We start from the raw sequence: 23,081 nt of genomic DNA on the forward strand, positions 1-23,081 counted from the left end.
CTTGTACAAGCTGGTGTATGTCGCTGATAGTTATTTTGGAAGGTCTTGGAGACATTGTGTGTAAAATTGTGCCATTATTCTCGGAAGCTCACAAGCGTACACTCAAGAAAGCGGAGTAGAAAAACACCAACCTGTGCAACTAGTCCATTCATGCTTAACTAATGCACAGATAATCATGTTTTAATGTATGACTCATGAAGAACTAAACCATTAATTAATGATTACTGCATCAGCTACTAATAAAGAGTCTATAATCAATAGATTAAGTAATATATGGATTGCTATTACTTAAATGTTTCATGATTGTCACGATCACCTGTGAGAGTGCCCTTCAGCCATTAGAGGGCACTCCGTCCCGGACTGTCATTTCCACCTGTCTCATGGACTACATTCCCCATACACACTTCCCGGACTAATCACCACTCATCATTGCACCCAGCTGTTGTGTATTTTCTCATTAGTGTCTGTCTATTTAGTCTGAGTTGTTTCTGTCTGTTCTTGTGGTTCATTGTTTGATGTCACCCTCAAGTCTGATCCCTGTTCTCCCGTTTTGGTTTGTAGTTTCTTGTTTCTTGTTTCATGTTTGGACTGTCTATTTATGGATTATGACCTTTGCCTGTACCCCGGATTACGCCTTTTGGATTTGCCCACAATAAACACCATTGCTGCATTTGGATCTTCCTTTTGCCTTTCTGTTCCGTGACAATGATGTATTAATTCCTTAATAACATATTTTATTAACTAAGTGTAAGTTAAAGTGTTAATTACCACAATGCTTTGAAGCCATGTACTTCAACTTCCAGTTGTCTGCTTTAATTAATCATTAACTAATGATTTGAAAATGTATCATTATGTTATGACTAATATTTCATTATGGTTTTTACATTACACTAAGCCATGGATTTCGGTTTCCAACTATCTACAACCATGATTTCACTGTAACAGATGAACTGCTGCATCCAGAATCTTGTTGTTCATGGCACAGGAATGTGTCAGGTTAAGCCTGAGGTCTTGGATTTAAAGGTGGAACACTGAGCACATACGGCCGGGCACTGCTATTTTGTAACATTGTGTCAAGACCGGACAAAGAGAATAGAACCCATTATAATCAGTGATAGTGATTCTACACTGGATGCGGCATGACATAACACAACAAAACAAAACGTCACTTCTATTATGTTAAGGACAAATGAACTTGCAATGGTCTGTCATGTCCAGTGTAAACAGCTGTTGCGACATGACTCAATAATGGTCGCATCCAGTTTAAACACAGTGCAACATCAATCTGTAGTTCAGATTCTGATATGCTGACATTTGTGTGCTGCCCAACTTACCGATCCTTCAAACATATTCTCTGATGTTACGCTCACTGCATGTGCAACTGTCAAAACCCATTAATTACATATTACTTAACAATTAGTTAATAGTCATGTGCCTCAACAAGTAAAGTCATAACATAATGATACATTTACAAATCATTAGTTAATGATTAATTAAAGCAGACAACTGAAAGTTGAAGTATATGGCTTCAACCCATTGTGGTTTATTTAACCCATTATCGTTTAAAGCCCTTTGAAGCTGCACTGAAACTGTAATTTTGACCTTCAACCGTCTGGAGGCCATTGAAGTCCACTATAAGGAGAATAATCCTGGAATGTTTTCATCAAAAACCTTCATTTCTTTTCAACTGAAGAAAGAAAGACATGAACATCTTGGATGACATGGGGGTGAGTAAATTATCAGGAAAAGTTTATTTAAAAGTGGACTAATCCTTCAACACATTAATTTATACTTTTGGTTAATAAAATATGTTATTAAGGAATTAATACATTATGACACATTTAATTACTAACTTCATATATTACTTAATCTATTAATCATATAGAATCTTTATTAGTCGCTGATGAAGTTATCATTAATTAATGGTTTAGTTCTTCATGAGTCATACATTAAAACATGATTATCTATGCATCAGTTAAGCATGAGTTAATGCATATTAGTGCACCAGTATTGTAAAGTGTTACCGATACTTGTTTTCTCTCTGTCTTATGTGACATTTAAAACAGCTTGTTAAGTGGAAAATTACTGCTTATGCTGTTGTATTTTAAGGAGCACTTCTGAAACTAACAAAGGAAGTAAGGCAATGATGCAAATGTATTTGTCTAGACAGCTTGGAGTTCAGTAGGGCACCTGCTAAGTTTTAGATCCCCCTTTCTTTTTTTTTTATTCTTCTGATCCGTATATGGCGGAGGTCGGCAACCCGCGGCTCTAGAGCCGCATGCGGCTCTTTAGCGCCCCCCTAGTGGCTCCCTGGAGCTTTTTCAAAAATGTATTAAAATGGAAAAAATATATATTTTTTGTTTTCATATGGTTTATGTAGGAGGACAAACATGACACAAACATTCTTAACGTTTTTCAATGCTGTAAAAATGTGTATAATAAATATTAAATTTCAACATTTCTGTCAACGAAGATTTGCGTCATAGCCATCGACGTCACTTTCCCGCCGAAAGCGCGCTCCCTCAGCTGGACTGATTGGCAAAAGAACCTGCTGCGTGACTGGATTAATAGAGGAAACTGCGAAAACGCGAGTAAAAACAAACGAATTACACTAAAGGTTGGACTCGAAAGTGTTTCTTACAACTTGTCAAATAAACCTAATCCATGGATATTGACATGTAGCCAGGAGTCGTGTTTCCTGACATTTATATGTGCCTGATTTGACGCCGAGGAAATACATAAAGCAAATCTGCCTGTGAATATTTTATATAACTACAATATAGGTAACTTAGGTTTAAATCCGCGTAATTACTTAACGTTATATCGGAGGTCGGCAACCCGCGGCTCTAGAGCCGCATGCGGCTCTTTAGCGCCCCCCTAGTGGCTCCCTGGAGCTTTTTCAAAAATGTATTAAAATGGAAAAAATATATATTTTTTGTTTCATATGGTTTATGTAGGAGGACAAACATGACACAAACATTCTTAACGTTTTTCAATGCTGTAAAAATGTGTATAATAAATATTAAATTTCAACATTTCTGTCAACGAAGATTTGCGTCATAGCCATCGACGTCACTTTCCCGCCGAAAGCGCGCTCCCTCAGCTGGACTGATTGGCAAAAGAACCTGCTGCGTGACTGGATTTAATAGAGGAAACTGCGAAAACGCGAGTAAAAACAAACGAATTACACTAAAGGTTGGACTCGAAAGTGTTTCTTACAACTTGTCAAATAAACCTAATCCATGGATATTGACATGTAGCCAGGAGTCGTGTTTCCTGACATTTATATGTGCCTGATTTGACGCCGAGGAAAATACATAAAGCAAATCTGCCTGTGAATATTTATATAACTACAATATAGGTAACTTAGGTTTAAATCCGCGTAATTACTTAACGTTATATCAATGTTATATATATCGTCATATTGTCCATCCCTAAAACATATAGTTTTATAGTATAGTTTTTGTCAGTGTTTATTTTAAAACGCACAATTATGCAGAATATAAGATGGAAAATATTTAATAGATGATTTGTCAACATAATATATAACAATACAATATATATGGAATGATTTTACCTCAAAATCCAACAATTTGACACAAAATGATAACTGCAAATCCATGTTTCTCTGCTGGAGTCCAGCTGTTTCTGTGGATTGCACCGATCCATTTGCTTCTTTTTTCTGTAGCTTCAGCAGTTTTTAAATATATACCTCGGGAATACCTCATTATGTATTTGTAGCCTATTTAGTCATTTGATAGTAGGCTAATATAGCTAATATACACTTACAGCCTGTGTTGCCTTCATATAAGGCTTATATAAGGCTTTTAATTTTTTGCGGCTCCAGACAGATTTGTTTTTTGTTTTTTTGGTCCAGTATGGCTCTTTGAACATTTTGGGTTGCCGACCCCTGGTATATGGTAACATGTTATGATTGGTTTGAGGTAACAAGGAACAATAAGAGTATATAAGACTGGGTGATGGCGTTCTTCTCTGTAGAACTCTGTATCTGCATTGAACAACCTTCTTGCAAGAATAAAATCAACAAAGACATTTTCTGAGTGTTTGCTTCCTAACACTCAGGAGCCTCAAAGTCATCAGGGCTAAAGTGAAGAGAACAAAGACGGGAAGTTTTATTCGTCCACATTCATCACAACTTCCCATTCATTTCTCATTTTATCGCTGTCACGGATGCACACAGACAAGATGTTAGGATCCAGTTGCAGCATTTATTGGTGAATCCAAAACGTAAATCCCAAGACAGGCAAGGGTCAAACTCCACGTAGTCAGTCCACAAACAAAAGCCAGAAATATAACGTGCATGTAACAAAACAACGAACCACAAACAAAGGTAGAACCAACTGAGTATAAATAGACAGACACTAATTAACAAACACAAAACAGCTGAATGCAATGAAGGATAATGAGTCCGGGAGTGGGTTATGGGAAATGAAGTTCTAAACGGTGACACAAGAGTCCATGTTGGAGTGCCCTCTGGTGGCTAAACAGGGCACTCCAACTCATGATCATGACAATCGCTAGTAAAGCAGAAGACTTGCATTGCTTCTCTTGTGGCTCATCGATTGAAAAATGCAATCAAAAGCTGCACAATGTGACGTTGTATATTATATTCCGAGTTGTGTTGTGGTAAAAATAGCAACAGGGCAGTGTCAGTAACTCACTGAGTGCAACCATTTGACATCATCGACGTAGAACTAGGGATGGGCAGATCGATATGAAATATCAATACTGACGTTGAGTATTGAAAGTATCGATACTCAAAATATTGATACGGTGTGTTTTTTTTGTTTTGTTTTGTTTTGTTTTGTTTTAATCATTAGAAACTCACACGAGAGGAGGGATCATGAAGGAGACTTGGGAACACGCTGGAGACAGGTAAGTAGCTTGAAGGAGTCCTTAAGGTGAGCATGAAGGTAGGTCTTGATGCTAATGAGTCCGTACAGTGAGTGTGTGAGTCTTTGAAGTGCCGTGATTGCTGAGATGATGAGGTGCAGGTGTGAGTGTTTAGTATTCCAGTGAGGGAGTGCACTGTGATTGGGTGATGTTTGAGCCTGGCGTGTCTGTGACAACAATATGCATTGAATTCGACAAATAACCTATGCTAGTGAATAATTTGTAGTAGAAGTATTTTCCTGTTCATCCGAACAAGCAAATGCTGTAAGTCAGAACCAATCAATCACAGAGAGCGTTAACTCACTGCCGACACTACATTCAAACAGGGCTGCATTTAGTATTGTAAGAAACCATTGATGCTTTTGGGAAACACAGCCCAGAACAATGCTTAACAGAAGAGAGAAAACTTGTTAGTTATTTCACAATAAACAAAATGAAATAGTTGCCTACAAAGTTTGTGCAATTACATTTATTTAAATTGAACGTTAAAAGTTCATATTGATGTTCTGTCAGAATACAAATGTTTAATTTTATGGGTGCAACAGCCTGTCACTGGCATCTTATGAAAATGAACCATTACTACAGTGACCATAGTTCAGCTAGGCATACAGTAGGCTTATTTGTAGATTTTCCATGGTTTACTAAGTAAACATTTTAACCATGTGTAAACAAAAATCTAATCGAATAAACTGCAATTAAGGCATATTGAATGTTAAAATGCCTTTCAAATATAATGTTAAGTGAGTATCATAACCCATTTTACTCTTAGTAATTCAATAATTGAATAAATGTTAAAATCTATAACTTCATATTAGATGTATCATATCGATATCTGCGATGTTGGCCTTGAAAAAATCAGTATCGTATCGAAAACAAAATCCCTACATAGAACGCACTGTGCATCTAAACAAAATGGTGCCCCCCAGTGTCCAAATATGTCATGGATTTTTTAAATAACAAATCTTTCATGAGTTTTCTACTGCATATTTCAGTAAGAGACATCATTTACGTTAAATTAAGCCATACAAGTCTTAATACCAGGGGTTCCCTTTAAGTGAATATTACCTGCCTGTTGAGAAATTAATAATTTTATTTAAATCCTTAGGGTGTTTTCAGTCCATGATTGAATTAATTTCTAATGATTTAAGAGAAAAGGTATTGTGAAATCCTTGCAAGGCACTAAAACACAAACTGATAGATTACAATAAAAAAATAGCTTCTGTAAATCAATCTGGACAGGATGGATGAAACGACAGAGTCGTAAATCAGCAGATAGTTGTAGCCCAAGTTCACTTTGATTCAGTGAAGTTTTGAAACATTCATGTCTCTGCTGTGTTAGATTGAGGGCGTGGTGCAAATCCATAGTGAATCATGAGTACCAACTAAGACATGTGCAACTGTAGATAATTTGGCTGAATCAATTTTTTTGATGAGATTTGATTTATGTCTTATCTCTGATAGGTTAAAATATATGCTTTTAAATGAAGTGCGGGAGTTTCAAGAGTTAAAAAGATACTGAATACAAAGTACAATGTTAATTGAATGACATCAAAAAATTAGTTTATTTTATATTTCGTTAATCACAGATGTCTGAACAGATGTTTGTACTCTACCCTGGGAGACAGTTTGAGATTTGATACATTGCAGAAATGTTATGATTTTGATTTAAGATAACTTTTGTGCATTTTGTTGAATGAGAATGAGACTGGGTGACCAAGTTAAACAGAAATTTTGATTTGAACAGGCACATAACAGACATCTTACAGTAATTTTAGTTTCTAGTAAAAACAAAGAACTCTTTACTATTTTATTATACACCATACTCTATATTAATTAGAGTTGTTTACATGCTGTTTTCTGCATTTTGCAAAGAAGGATCTGCTTGCTTTTTCCTGCAAAGAAGAACTAAGCTTATTAATAGAATGAGGAACTACTGTTTGAGACTTCAGGAATAAAGGGACATTGATTAACAGAATTTTTTGTTTGTTTGTTAGTTTTTTATTAATTATAAGAGCTGTAGGTTTAATTTGAATTATGTGGTTCTCTTGAGTGTTCACATTGCAGACCAGGCAGCTTCTGGAACAGTTGCTTTGACGAGTGGGAGTAAATAGACTGAAATCTGTTAGACAAGACATGACTGCAGAGAGAAGAAGAGGAAGTGGCTGATGGGCCTTCAGCTCGCCTTCTGAAAGACAAAGTTGACACTTCTGGAGGGGTCAGCATGGAGAGAACTGATACAGTGCAGGAAAAGGTGAAACTTTTTGGAACACAAAACTATGTCCAACTGCGTTCAGCATTCGGTTAGTGAGGTCTGATCGCGCTCCGACAATGGAAGTGATCTCTCGCGCTTATACTTCAATGAGTGCGAGACATCACTTCCATTGTCAGAGCACGATCAGACCTCACTAAGCGAATGCTGAATGCAGTTAGACATAGTGGTGTTTTAGAGGTAAAAAATTATATAAATACAGTTTGGTTTCTTGCACAAACTGATCGTTTCGTGTCTTAGGACATCAATCTGTCGTCGCCTACATCTTGGGGGTATGCAGATAAACATTAAAATTTTCATTTTTGGGTGAACTATCCCTTTAAGAATTACTAAAGAAAATTTTTTAGTATATTAAGTACAAAATTAGTGTGCGAAAATAGAGCAATTTAAGTACATTATAGAAGTGTACTTTTTTCACCTGGGTATGCAGTTTTGTGGCAGGACTGACTAAATGTCAGACTGTCTGAGAGACATACAGCAGCCCAAGTTCAATGACTGATGATCTACACAGAACACTGAAGGACTTCCATTCACTCCCTTGTGGACAGGTTTTGCATTTTAATGATCATTTTAATGAGACCAATCAGTTAAAACTGGGGCTGGATTTGGCATAGTGAGGGCTATTACATTAACCAACTAGGGGTAAAGACATGGGTAAAGAAAAGGGAAATTGGGCACAAGGTGTCCAAAGAGAAAGGTATGGCTAAAAAGCAACAATATTGATCACTCCACTTCGTTTAAAGGTCATTTTCTAGATTCAGTAATAATAATAATAATAATTCTAAGATTTCAAAATTTTGAAACGAGGTGTCAAGATAGGAATGTTTTTGTTTTGTTTTGTTTTGTTTTGTTTTGTTTTGTTTTGTTTTGTTTTGTTTTGTTTTGTCCATGGATCCAAGATTGTGTGGAGATCTCCAATCTTCTTCTAAGTAGCTGAGCAACAACAAAAAGCTTGACAAATTGTAATTTCGCAGTGGATGACAAATTGCATTTGAGAAATTGAAATTGGCTCTCTCAACTGCAGGCCTACACTCTTAAAAATAAAGGTTCTTAAATGGTTCTTTGGCAGGGTGTATGGTTCCATGAAGAACCTTTACTATCCTTTAGTAAAGGTTCTTCATGTTCAACCTTTACTATATCATTATATTTATTATTATTATTATTTTTATTTTATTTTTTTCAGGAAAGTGAGATCAAGTGAGCTAAATTCTCCTGTCTGGTCCAGAACTAATTCAGACTAATTTTTCCAGACTCAAATTAATATAAATAATGCAATATAAATTATTAATTTTGAGTTATATAAATAGAGTTGTGGTGTTTATCAATTGAAAAACAGTAGATCAATCCTTTTATATATTTTAATGTTTTGCATGACTCAAGGCTCACTGAAAATCTTTAAAAATATAATTATGTGACTTCGAAGGCGTTGCTGATTAATTTATTATTTAACTAAAAGCAAAGTTTAGTATAAAATCCTGCAGTAATGTTTTAAAATTTGTTTTAAACCCTTTGTAAAGGCTTTGCCTTGCCTTGCCTATATGAATGGTTCGTAGAACTACAAAATGAGTTTCAAATTCGCGATTGAATAATAATGTAATATAATTTAATGACATTTTAAATTGTTTATGTAGTGTTTTAATTCAAGATGCTTATTTAAGTGCTGCGTGACGTGTTTTAATGGGCGTGCGCGCCGAGTTGCCATAGAAACGGGCCAGCAACACCAACTGACAAGTTTAAGAACTCCGTCTCTCACTGTTGGTTTCAGTGCTTTCAGGTCAGTTTAACCCCTACAAATCACACAATAAATACACACAACTGTTGTTGACACTTTCTTACATGTAATTGACACGCTTCTGTTGAATATTTACTTCACAGAAATGGTTCCGGAGTCTTCGAAAAAGTCCGTTAGCATCTCAACCGTTTTCCGAAGAGGTAAGGTAGGCTAAACTCTTGTTTATGAAAGTTTGGGCTTTTAACCACATCTTTATGTGTAGGTGAGCGGTTTTGATAGCTTTGTAAAGGGTTTGCCGGCAGTTTGTCAATGGTTTATTTGAAGTTGGCTAATTATTTATTTATTTAGCTTAAAATATACGCTGTAACGTAGCCTACCGTTAATCGGTGACGTCACTTAATACACGCAGCGTGAAAATTTGCTGCAAACTATTGCTGACAGATGAGAAAGCTCATTAAATAACTTCATAGTATTATTTTTTTCTTCTCACAACATATTTGCTTATGACCATGCATCTGTTAACGTTATATTACAGTTTAGGAAGGCTTTGGCATCCAAACATGAGTGACACTACTATGAGCAATATTAAATAAGTAAATTTAAAAACATAAATACTGATATCTTAAGAAATTATATATATATATATATATATATATATATATATATATATATATATATATATATATATATCTTTTCTGCTCTGTTTTCTTTTAATAAACCTGGCACTGCATGCTAAATATTATATGACAAATTGCATGTTATGTTTCTAGATTCTTCCATGCTGATGGCCGTGCAGCAGAATAGGAGCAGACCTCAATCATACACTAATGTTCAAAAGTTTGAGGTTGGTGCAATTTATTTTTTTATTTTTTTAAAAGTAAGTCTCACCACTGCTGCATTTATTTGATTAAAAATACAGTCAGAAAAGAAATATTGTAAAATATTATCACAATTTTAAAAATAACCGGTTTTCTATGTGAATATATAGTAAAGTGTAATTTATTCCTGTGATCAAAGCTAAATTTTCAGCATCATTACTCCAGTCTTCAGTGTCACATGATCCTTCAGAAATCATTCTAATATGATGATTTGATGCTCAAGAAACATTTATGATTATTATCAATGTTGAAAACAGTGCTGATCCAGATTTTTTATGGAAACAGTGATACTATTCAAACATTTGAATATTAAGATTTTTAATTAAGAAAAAAAAGAGAATTAAATTATTTTATTAATCAAGTGTGCATTAAATTTATCAAACGTAACAGTGAAGACATTTACGTTAGAAAAGATTTATATTTTCTAAAGTTTTAAATAAATTTAGTAAATGCTGTTCATTGAACTTTCATCAAAGAATCCTGAAAAGGGTATCACCATTTCCACAAAAAAATGTTAAGAAGCAAAAACTGTTTTCAACTGTTTAATAATAAATGTTTCTTAAGCAGCAAATCAGCATATCAGAATGATTTCTGAAGGATCATGTGACACTGAAGGCTGGAGTAATGATGCTGAAAATTCAGCTTTGATCAAAGGAATAAATTATATTATGTATATGTATAATATTTTAAAATAGACAACAGTTCTTTTGTGTTGTATTACTGTTTTGTATTCTTGATTAAATAAATGCAGACTTAGTAAGCAGAAGATTTTTTTTCAAGGTACCATATAACATTGCTACCTAGTGCTTATATTGCTTAAATACCATTAATTAGATGGATATGTGGTTCAAAATGCTGTGATAGGCTTCCGCCCCATGACCCTACAGACAAGTGTCACGCAACAGGAGGTGACAGACAAGTAAGTTGAAACACAGATTTTATTTATAACAGTGGCACGGAACTGCATGAGAATGCAGACTAGTGAGTATAACAATTCAGAGATGGATGACTTGGCTGACTGGTGAAGATAATCTTTGTAGGAGTGACGGTGATGACCAGGAATTGGGATGAAGCAGACGACAGATGACGGAAGACAGATGACAAGAATTCACAAAGGCAGGTAGGTACACAGGTTAGTATCGTGAAGGAGTCTGTTCGTGTACGTAGAAACGAGACCAGACAAAGAAGTGCAGGTTGTGAGTGTCTTTATGGTGTGCATTGATGAAGAGGTGCAGGTGCGGTGAATCAGAATTCCGGGGAGAGTGAACAAGTGGGCGGAGCTTGCTGATCTGGTGACGATGGGTTGATTGTGGTCTGAGATGGCTACGACTCCTCCCCCTCCTCCACGGGCGGATCCTGACCGCCGGATGGTGTGACGACAGGGCCTACCTCAACCCCTAGGAGCTGGGCAATCTAGGTGTTCGGTGTGAAGAACAGCTGGATCCAATTCAATGAGGTACTCTGGCCCTGCCACCGTGTGTCGAGGGCGGCCCTGATCCTGTAGATAACTTTCTCATTTGCGAGCTCAGGAAGAGGAAGTACCTTATCGCCACCAGATTGTGTGAAGGGAGACAACAAAGGTTCAGAGTCAGGTTTGAGTAGTGGCACATGGAATGATGGTGAAATGCGGTAGTGTGGTGGAAGATTGAGCCTGTAGGTGACCTCGTTGATCTGCCTCTGCACAGTAAACGGACCTATGTAACAGGGACTCAGCTTACGGCAGGGCAGGCGGAGACGGATGTCCCATGTCGAGAGCCACACCTTCTGACCTGGTTGGTAGCAAGGGGTCTGTGTTCTTCGAGTGTCAGCCTGCCTCTTGTGTCTCTGCACTGCCTGTTGGAGATGCACGTGAGCTGAGTCCCACACCCTCTTGCTCTGCTGGAACCAGTGGTTGACAGTTGGAACCTCCAAGGGCTCACCGGACCAGGGGAATAAGGGAGGCTGGTATCCAAGGATGCACTGGAATGGGGTGAGGACCTCAGGTACCTCCCAATCTCCTGGATCTTCCGTTCAGTCTGCCCGTTAGTTTGCGGGTGGTAACCGGAGGAGAGGCTCACAGAAACTCCCAGGAGTTTGAAGAATGCTTGCCATACCCGTGAGATGAATTGGGGACTGCGATCTGATACAGTGTCCTCTGGTAGGCCGAAGTGGAAGAACACATTTTGGAAGAGGGCTTCTGCAGCTTCAAATGCAGTAGGTAGACCTTTCAGAGGGATGAGTTTAGAAGCTTCAGAGAAGCGATCAACGATGAAGAACACAGGTATTGTTGCAGATGGTGGAAGGTCGGTCATAAAGTCAATCCCCAGGTGTGACTATGGACGATGTGGAATAGGCAGATGAACCAGCTTCCCCTGTGGCAGTTTGCAGGGAGTGTTGGTAATAGCAAAGACTGAGCATCCCCTGATGTATCAGGAGATATCTTGAGCCATGGTGGGCCACCAGTAGCGATGATGTAAGAGCGAGAGGGTATGTTGACTACCTGGGTGTCCAGAGCCAGGAGAAGCGTGAGCGGAGTCCATGAGGGACAGACGATAGGCTGGTGGTAGGTAGAGTAGCCCCTCAGGACTTCCCAACAGAGCAGGATCGGAGCAAGTAGCTTGGGCAATTTCTTCATTGATGGACCATTGAATGGGACTAAAGATCATGGCATGGAATTAGACGGGGATGCACACTGGTGAGTATAACAGTTCAGAGATGTATAGATGACTTAGCTGACTGGTAATGATAATGTCTCTTTGCATGAGTGACGGTGAAGACTGGGAACTGGGAAGCAGACGACAGAAGACAAAGGACGGGAATCCACAATGGCAGGGCAGGTAAGTACACAGGTGAGTGTCACGAAGGAGTCTGTTAGTTTACGTAAAGACGAGACCAGACAAAGGAGTACAGGTTGTGAGCGTATTTATGGTGTGCACTGATGAGGGGGTGCAGGTGCGGTGAATCAGAATTTCGGGGAGAGTGAACAAGTGGGCGGAGCGTGCTGATCTGGTGACGATGGGTTGATTGTGGTCTGAGATGGCTGCGACTCCGTGACAAAAAGTGGTTTGGAGAGTGAATGGATGGATGAATTTGCAAGATTGCACTTTGACTTGCATTGATTTTGTTTCTCTTCTTACTGCTGTTCAGTTTTTTCTTTTTTTTGTCATGTCGCATCATTATACTTGTGCTAAAACTATGAAAATTGAGAAACTAATTAAATTTTCTTTTTCTTTCTTTTTTTTTTTTCTTCCTGTTACAGGATCCTACCCAGCCCCAACCATTCATCAGAAGGACTGTGAAAGCGGGAACTGTTTAAACCACCAGTGGCGGTTTCCACAGGATAGTTGTGGATGAGGGGGGTACTGATATTAACACGTTGTATTCACTGTATTACACACTATAGTGTGTATATATTTTTTAAATTCACTGTGACCATTGAGTACTCAGACTTGACATTGACGGATGACATTGAAGATGTTTGCAGTGATCGAGTCTCAGACAGTGTCAAGTCTTAATACTCCAGTACTTGTGCACACCCCTATTAAACGCACACACACTGTATCAAGGTATGATGTATACTGCAATGATGTATAATGTAAATGCAATAAATACTTTTATCATATACTGTTTTTTTGTCAAGTGTTGTTACTTTTGGATTTTCTTCTATTATATGAACTATTAAAGAAAATTTATAGTATGATAAATGTGAGGATATTATTGATCTGGAAGAAATGGGGCCATAAAGAACCTTTTCATCAGTGGTTCTTTGTAGAACCTTTAAAAAGAGTTCTTTGTAGTACCAGAAAAGGTTCTTTATGGCACCAAGAAAAAAATGGTTCTTTAAAGAACCTTTCACAAAACGGTTCTTTAGGGAACCAAAAAAGGTTCTTCTATGGCATCGCTGTGAAACCCCCTTTTTGGTTCTTCCTGGCACCTTTTTTTTTAAGAGTGTAGGTCTATGTCATGGGTGGCTAACGTCGGTCCTGGAGAGCCACAGTCCTGCAGAGTTCAGCTCCAACCCTAATCAAACACACCTGAATAAGCTAATCAAGGCCTGAAGAGAAGGTTGGAAGGTTGGAGCGAAACTATGCAGGACTGAGGCTCTCCAAGACCAGAGTTCGCCACCCCTGGAATAATGTGTTTATTCTAAACTTTAATCTATTTTATCTTGAAAAGTGAGGTTTATGTTCATTGTGTTAGACTTAATCTCATGGCGACTGACATCGGACTATTGATAATGTGCTAACTTTAGACACTGTTGCTGTATCTAAATGAATGAATGAATGAATGAATATTTTATTTAAGTGTCATGCACTCATGGTGCCCAGCCCGCATGGGCTTATATGACACTATCCAATCATTAGGAATGATGTCCATCAAAAAACAAACAAACAGTGCAATAAGTCACAACATCCTGACATAATCATAACTAAATCACCTCATCTCAGGATACAAAGTCTTTTGTCTTAATGTCCATGCCTTCTCAACAAAGGTTACCATACAAAAAAATTCATTTTCAAATAACCAAATTGTTATACAGAGGGCAATAAAACATAAAATGAAATTCATCCTCCACCAAACATAAATCGCATACAGAACATAACCTATCCTCCTCTGGGACTCCTTTAAAGCGCCCCACTTCCACCTCTAGGGGCAGCAGCTCTAAGCTGAGCACACAGAGACCTCTGTCTTCTTTTCAGATTATATTTGACATAAGGTTCAGTAAAGAAGTTTTCCTTAAACTGTACATAACTTCTTAATTTAGGCTTCCGTAGCGTCTCTAATTTCCACTGTTCTTTATAAATTTCAAATAATATTTGTCTGATATTGGTGATCTTACCCTGTAAACCATTCAAAAACAATTGTTGTAAATTTACTACTGAGAAGATCTCAAGGACATCCTTAGACCAAGGATGTCCGTGAGATCTATCCCAGTTAAACACTTTTCGTGTAAGTCTTTCCTCTGGTAAACACACAAGGCGGTTCCATAGCCTAAGGACTTCCGCTCTTTGTTTGACCACACAGGGCTCCCAGCCCATGTCCCCCTCTATGGCCGCCCTAGTGGTAAACCTGTGTACTCCAAGAAAATATCTAATAGCCCTACTTTGGACCGCATTACATTCTGGAGCATCTTCAAAGCCCCATACTCCAGCAGCATAGAACAACACAGGTCTAACCACGGAATCATACAGTTTAGTAAATATATCAAAACTCAGCTCAGGACAGACCTTCATCTTATTAACCACAGCTCCAAGTGCCCTCCCAGCAGACTCTGATAACACTCGTCTGCCTTCTGAAAAATTCACATTTTCATGAAAAACAAAACCAAGATACTTATAAGTTACAAAATACATCAGTAATGTTTGTCCAAAATAAAATTCATAATCACTCTGATGTACAAAAGGCTTTCTAAAGTGAACTATTTGTGTTTTATCCCCATTAATGGCAAGTCTCCATTTATTACACCATTTATACATAATATCCAGCATCTTCTGCAGCTTTGCCTCCTCGTCAGCAACCAAAACAATATCATCAGCATACAATAATATGCTGAGATTCAAATCATCAATGTCTACACCCAAGTTGGCTCTCTTTATTTCTTGAGCTAAGTCATTCACATAAATTGCAAATAGAGTTGGTGAGAGAACGTCTCCTTGTTCCACTCCTAAATTTATTAAGTGGGCCCACAGGGCAGAATGTGCCCAATAAAATGATGTCCATGGGTGAATTTGGCTAACTATCCTGGCCTGGGTTATTGTGTAAAGTTAGTTGAGTGTTTTCCAGGTAAAAAGGCTTATGCTACTGAGTGAGCTCAAGAAATTATTTGGTGATATGTTTCAGTTTGAATATAAAGAAAAAACAGAGTTGAATTGGCTTATTGTTGAGAATATTTTTTTTTCTGCCTATCCACAAGGTGGATAAATGGTAATGGTGCAAATTAGATGATAAAACCCACAATTGTGTGTGACAGAGAATGGGAAGTCACGGTTTCAAGCCCTGCTCATTGTATTGATGGAAATGAAAGTATGAGAAACAACAAAAAAAACAACAACAACAACAACAAAAAAAAACAAAAAAACAACAGGACAGCCTTCAACCCACATGAAATTTCCACAGGTCACACCAAAAATGATGACCGGCCAGATAAGCAGATGAATTAATAAAGAGATCAAGCACCCTGAGAAAATCAATAAAACTCATCTGGAGAGAAGATCTCAAAGAAATAGCACAGGACAACACCTTGTCCAAACATCCTCACACATCTATGCAACCACTTGTAGTACACTATTGGTTCAAATGTACTATAAGTAGTATCTAAATACATTTTTAAATACAGAGATAGTATATTAAAAGCACATTAAAGTTCATATTTCATGGTGTCTCAAAATAGCACAGTTGAGTACACTTAGATGTTCTTAAGATTATCTTAAGAAGTACTAAAGGAGATTTTTTAGTATATTAAGTACAAAAGTAGTGCATGAAAATAGAGCACTTTAAGTACATTATAGAAATGTACTTTTTTTCACCCACCCCACACACACCCTCCTTTCTTTCCCACTGACTCAAGTCACTGAAAGTTCTCCAAGAATGCATATTCTATGTATAATGTATCTTGTGTATCTATTGTTTTTTTCCTTTTCATGTTTGGTATCATTTTAAATGTCTCAGTGCGATTGGTAAAATGGTCTCAGTTTCTCAGCATTCATTTGAATTATGAGAATTCTGCTCTCCTTTTTTTGGTGTTGTCTTTTCAAGATATCTGATAACCCACTCCTCTCTCCCCAAAATAGGTGTCGGTGTAGTAAATATTTACAATCCTTGTGTTCTGGTCTGGGTATTTAAGGGAAAGTGCAAAGCAGTCATGTTGGATATTCTGTGACCAGAACCCCCAGTGATGGGTGAATTATTAGAAATATTCATCCACCACTGTACACATTTCTTACTCTTAGAGTTATCTTTGAGCAATTAATGTTATGCATTTATTTTTTGAATTGGCTACTAATTGTCTAACTATGTAATTGGCATGATACATTTTTACCTGACAAATAAAATGTTATATTTGATTTACTCATTATGACCAGTAGATTATTGGAGTCCATATATTTTGGCAAATCTGCGTCAGGTTAGGTCAAACTAAAGGCTCAATGAAAGGAGCATGTTGCACATCATGTGAGACCTTCAGATTTCTGTCTATCACTGACTTAGCAAGTTCCAGTATCGTGACTAAGATAACGTTTTTGTATGAACAAGCATGTGGCGGTTCGACTCATGTATTAATAAACTCTCCACCCTCTGAATAAGAATCAGAAACTGATGAATTTGTGTTGTGAGATCTGCGCAAACCTGGGGCGTGTGACTCTAAGTGATACCGGGTCCGTAATGAACAAATAATTGAAAGTACGGGATACCCAGAATAATCAAATATCTAAATACATGACCAATGATTCATTTCTAATTAGAAACACAATCTAAGGGTTAATCATTTGAAATTGGAGTCAGATTAGCTGTTGGATGGGGTGTTACTGGCAGTGTCTAAAGAAGAAATGGAGATCTCTGATTCAGATTCTTAATATACTTTCAAGAGTATCTTCAACCCTGCTCTGTCTGGTGGAAGTTCTGTTATACTGGTTCTTATGGTTTTCACCTTCTGCACAGACAAGGGTAATGAAAAGAGACTTGGACCACTGAGAAAATGGGCCATCATAAGCTGATGCTTAGATGTCAATGTGAGTGGAATGTTTTTGAAATTGTGGATGTCACTCACCAAATCTTTAAAATAGCTATGCTTGGCCTCAAATCTGATTGTCCAGAGCTTAACTAATGCGAATCAAGTGTGGATAGTGCTCCACATAGTAGTGTTTTTTTTTGTTTGTCGCAATTTCAGGTTTGGGAAACGTGTCTTTGAGTAGTTGTCTGTGTTCTAATTTTTTTTGCTCTAAAAAGCATAGGGTTGCTTCTGAGAATGGGTTTGACATTACCAACTCCACTATCTCTCTCATGTACATCAAAATGTCCCAAGCAGGTTTAGAATTTGGTACAAGGTTGCCAATCATTAATGGTAATTAATAAAGCGTAGTAATGCCCAATTCTCATGGCCATTCCCACCTATGGTTTTCTTTGAAAAGCTGGACTGGGAAATTACTTGGGGTCTGTTCACTCTGTCTGGGTCCTTGTAAGGAAAGGTCTTAATACAGTTGTTCAGAGGAAGAAGAGTAAAATGTCCCTTTGAGATGAGTTCTTTCAAGCAAATTGATAGCTCAAATGGGAAAATTCCCTCCAATCTGTCTGTCACACTGCATGGTTGTGGGAAACACGCAGATGATGGAGCTCCAATCAAAATGACTTTAATGAACAAACGCAGGAGATCAACATACATGGAACAACATGGACATGAAACATTGATGTATAGACCAATTTGGTGTTTGCAAACAGCGATGACGTTTTTTATAGGCGGAGCCTACCTGGTTGCAGAAAATGACAGTTGAGCAGTAGCAGTCTATGGAAGCCACGAAATAAAAGAATTAAAAAAAGTTAATTTTGAGTTTATATCTCACAATTCTGACTTTTATTTCTCACAAACCTGAGTTTATATCTCACATTTCTTACAAAGAAAAACAGAATTGTGAGATATGCTCGTTATCCTGTAACTCGTTATACTCGTTTTCTGAATTGCAATTTATGCCGCAATTCTGACTTTTTTCCCCTCAGAATTGTGAAATAAACTCACAATTGCGATTTATAATGGCCGAACTGGGAGTCATAAACACGCAAATGCAAGAAAAAAAGTCAGAATTGTGAAATAAAAATTTTATAGACTATGTTTAAAAGTTATCTATGTAAAATGTTATAGGTTTAAATATTATTTCATGCTGTAACTGCTATGTATGTATGTCCTCTGAACTGTATATGTGAATATTATGTAGACTTACTGTTTACATCAAATTCCTGCTTTAATAGTAGACTAATCCTTGCAGGTGTCATCGGTCCAGTCTGTGAAACGTATCCGTTTAGCTTCAAAGGACGTTTTCAACGATGGTTTTCTTTAAAAATGAAGACTATATTTTTTTGCATTCCGATTCCAACATCCAGAGGCACAACAAAACGTTTTTCTCTTATTCTGTGGATTTTGCACATTTTCCTCCAATTGCTACCGCTATTTTTCTGCAACCACTATGCGCGCGCAGCTGCAAGTGCGGTATTGTGACGTCTGCTCCAAAGAGGTCTATACAAAGACATGATGCAAAGACGACAGCCGACAATAACTGAGGGAGAACAAACGGGCAAACAAGGCTAATTAACAAGGGACAGCTGGGACTAATCGAACTTAATCAGGATAACCAAGGGAACAAACAAGTGGCGGGAAAACTGAACAAAAGAACATGTGACACAGGGGAAACATACACAGAACACTGACATTATGTGGCTCATGGGATAGGAAGCCTCCAGAGAGGTACCATGGCAGTTCAGGGCCCATGGCGGATGGGGCAGTTCGGGGGGCCATGGCGGGTCAGGCAGTTCGTGGCCCATGGTGGTGTTACCAGCCCTATGGCCACAGGTATAAGTCACCCCCCCAAAAAAAAATTATTGGGTGGAGCTGTGGGTCTCTGGGCTGGAGCGGGGTCTGGAGCAGGCTCACAGGCTGGAGCGGAGTCTGTAATGGACTCAGAGACTGGAGCCCTCTCTGGACTCGGGATGGGAAATGGAGCCCTCTCTGGACTCTGGTCAGGGGCTGAAGCCATCACAGGATGCTGGTCAGGGGCTGGAGCCGTCAGTGGAGTCTGGTCAGAGGCTGGAGCCGTTGTGTGGGTGGCCCAAATACACACAAATGTTAGCACCAAGACAGGCACTATGATGTCCTCTGGGCATGGAGCGAATACAAAAACTGGAGGGGGCTAATGGCCCGGAGCGGGCTCATAGGCGAATACAAAAACGGCCTGTGAGGCCTGCTCCCGCCCCTTATGGGCCCCCTCCAGACTCATGGGTCGGAGCGGGCTCATGGGCGAATACTGCTCTGAAGCTCATGGTGGTCTCTCAGTTCATCTGTAACGGAGCTGTGCTGTTCAACAGTTCGAAGCTGAAAACAACTAGCATCTTGTATCTGTATTTATACAACAATTCTTTCTGGCTCTCGAATCTGATTGGCTGAAAGCCGTGCAATATTCTAGTGATAACAGCGCTCCTACCTTTTCACCGTTTGTATCACTCCGCTTGAAGCGACCGCCATGGCGGCCGAGCAAATCCACCGTAATTTTTGTGAATACTATTTGTTGTACCATGAACTGTAGTTTTAAGAGTTTTTTTTTAGGTGAGAATGACCTGAAATATGTGACTCATATTTAATCATAGCGCCTATTTTACAATTTAAGACGTTTTTGGAGATGCGAGCTCCAGGCCGTCAGCGGACGTTCAGTGCTTGTGTTTTCATTTTTGGGTGAACTATCCCTTTAATTTGTTGCCTAAAGTGCTGCAGTCGTGACGTCAAAAGCTGGAAGATTCGCCACCCATATTCTATCAATCTTTATTGGAGTTTTTAATGGAGTTTTATTTAGTTTTTAAGTAAAATAAGAAAAATGTTTATTTAAAAAAAAAAATGCATATGGCTTGCTAGCATGTTAGCTTTAGACTGATCTGATGTACCTTCCAATCGCACAATAAATCAGAAAATATTATTTTAGTTCTGCTTTATTAGTAAGCACTCCCACAGACTAACAGTATAACAGGCTATAGTAAAACATGAGCCACATTGAAAATCATCCTATAATAAAGATATTTTATTAATTTATGAATAAATCCAGCAGCCATATCACCCTGTAGCCCAAGACTGGTTGCCCACTGAAGCTAAGCAAGGCTGAGCCTGGTTAGTACCTGGATGGGAGACCCCCTGGGAAAACTAGGTTGCTGCTGGAAGAGGTGTTAGTGAGGCCAGCAGGGGGTGCTCACCCTGTGGTCTGTGTGGGTCCTAATGCCCCAGTATAGTGACAGTCACTTTTAATGACCAAGGAATTATTGTTGTCATGAAAAGCCCTGAATGTGCACTTTACAGGACATCCATACTTAAAGGTGCCCTACAACCCTTTTTCACAAGATGTAATATAAGTCTAAGGTGTCCCCTGAATGTGTCTGTGAAGTTTCAGCTCAAAATACCCCATGGATTTTTTATTACTAAATAACTTAATACTAAATTTTTTAACTGCCTATTTTGGGGCATAATTAAAAAATGTGCCGTTTCTGTGCGTGTCCCCTTCAAATGCTTGCGCTTCCCGCCCCCAAGCTCGCAACTCTATAATACATTGCATAAACAAAGTTCACACAGCTGATATAACCCTCAAAATGGATCTTTACAAAATGTTTGTCATACAGCATATCAGATCATGTAAGTATAGTATTTATTTGGATGTATACATTTGATTCTGAATGAGTTTGATAGTAGCCTATGCAGTGGCTAACAGGGCTAAAGCTAACATTACACACTGTTGGATAGATTTATAAAGAATTATGAATTACACAGACTGCAAGTGTTTAATAATGAAAATAACGACATGGCTCTGGTCTCCGTGAATACAGTAAGAAACAATTGTAAATTTAACCACATTTAACAGTACATTAGCAACATGTTAACAAAACATTTAGAGAAAGACAATTTACAAATATCACTAAAAATATCATCATATCATGGATCATGTCAGTTATTATTGCTCCATCTGCCATTTTTCGCTATTGTCCTTGCTTGCTTACCTGTATAAAGTCTGTTGATTTGGCTGTGCTGCTCCAGACGTTAATACTGGCTTGTTTCATGCCTTGAACATGGGCTGGCATATGCAAAAGTTGGGGGCGTACATATTAATGATGTTATGTTGAGATTCGCCTGTTCTTCAGAGGTCTTTTAAACAAATGAGATTTATATAAGAAGGAGGAGACAATTGTGTTTGATACTCAGTGTATGTCATTTCCATATACAGAACTCAAATTATTTAACTATGCCAAGGTAAATTCAATTTTCAATTCTAGGGCACCTTTAAAACTGTGATCTATGTGGTGTCAAAGAAATTCACTTAAATATAATGCCCACTACAAAGGACAAAAGTCTATTCCTGTGTCTCAGGAGGATATATACATTTACATAAAATGTTACATTATTAATGTTACATAAACATTTTATGTGAATGCTTGTGCTTCAACAATAACAAAAAAAAAAAAAAAAAAAAAAACACCCTAAGACTTCCTAGCTCATCCATCCAGATAGCAAAATTCTCTGTTTTTACTGTTATTTCTATTCCTCATGTTCTATTTTTATTCTTCTTCTTTATGTAAAGCACTTTGAATTACCATTGTGTATGAAATGTGCTATACAAATAAAATTGCCTTGCCTTGCCTTGCCTTCAGTTCTTGTAGAAACATGGCACAATTTGTGTGAGTTCTGTTACCAAATGAGGCATGTCCAGAATATACTTCATGAGCTCCATACTCCACAAAACAACGACACTGACACCCAAGTGGCTAGTTCTAGAGAATCTCTTCTGCCAAATTATGAAACATCATGTGATGAAGACAGGATCTATGAGAACAACACAGCCAACAACATTGACCTTGACAATGACATTGATGACGATGACAGATTCACTGACTGTCTCAGCAACTTCAGTGAGGAAAATGATTTTTTCAGTGACACATAAGAAACTAGCAACTTTGATGACCTTCCAGAAGAACTGCGTCAGTGGGTTGTAGAGTCTGGTGTGACACAAAATGCAGCCGACAACCTACTTAAAATATTAAACAAACACATCCTCTCACTCCCAAAATGTTCAAGAACTTTGATGAAAACATCCCATTCACATAAGGTGAAAACAATTGATGGTGGAGAGTATGTCCATTTTGGAATATTGGAACATCTGCTCCAAAACAGAGATGGACTTCTGTCACAAACTGGCATGATGACATTGCAGGTGAACATAGATGGACTGCCAGAAGCAACTCTGGACAATTCTAGGAAAATTTCCTTTTGAAAGCAATCCATTTGTTAACCGTGTCTTTTGTGGAAACAGCAAACCAAACAATCCAGGTTGAAGAGGTTTCCAGTCTAGAACAGGGTTTCATGGTCGATGAGAGGATGTTCCATCTCTGGCTTGACTGCTTTATTTGCAATGCTCCAGCACGATCATTCATAAAACAAACAAAGGGGCATGGAGGCTATAGTGGTTGCGATCGCTGCACGCATGACATCTTATGTGGGATGAAAAATGATGTTTCCTGAAACACATGCCAGAGAACAGATGAGTCATTTGCTGAACTGCGCAATGAAAATCATCAC

At 38.1% G+C, this 23,081-nt stretch overlaps 1 long non-coding RNA gene across 1 annotated transcript; it reads left to right on the forward strand.

Moving 5' to 3' along the window:
* Nucleotides 1–7,600: 7,600 nt before the first annotated feature.
* Nucleotides 7,601–13,399, forward strand: LOC125269949. The gene is made up of 4 exons (XR_007185219.1): nucleotides 7,601–8,957; nucleotides 9,059–9,115; nucleotides 9,686–9,759; nucleotides 13,032–13,399. It is a non-coding gene; the product is annotated as an uncharacterized LOC125269949 (long non-coding RNA).
* The last annotated feature ends 9,682 nt before the right edge of the window (nucleotides 13,400–23,081 follow it).

Source organism: Megalobrama amblycephala, linkage group LG6, assembly GCF_018812025.1.
Source record: "Megalobrama amblycephala isolate DHTTF-2021 linkage group LG6, ASM1881202v1, whole genome shotgun sequence".
In the NCBI taxonomy this organism is placed as follows: domain Eukaryota; kingdom Metazoa; phylum Chordata; class Actinopteri; order Cypriniformes; family Xenocyprididae; genus Megalobrama; species Megalobrama amblycephala.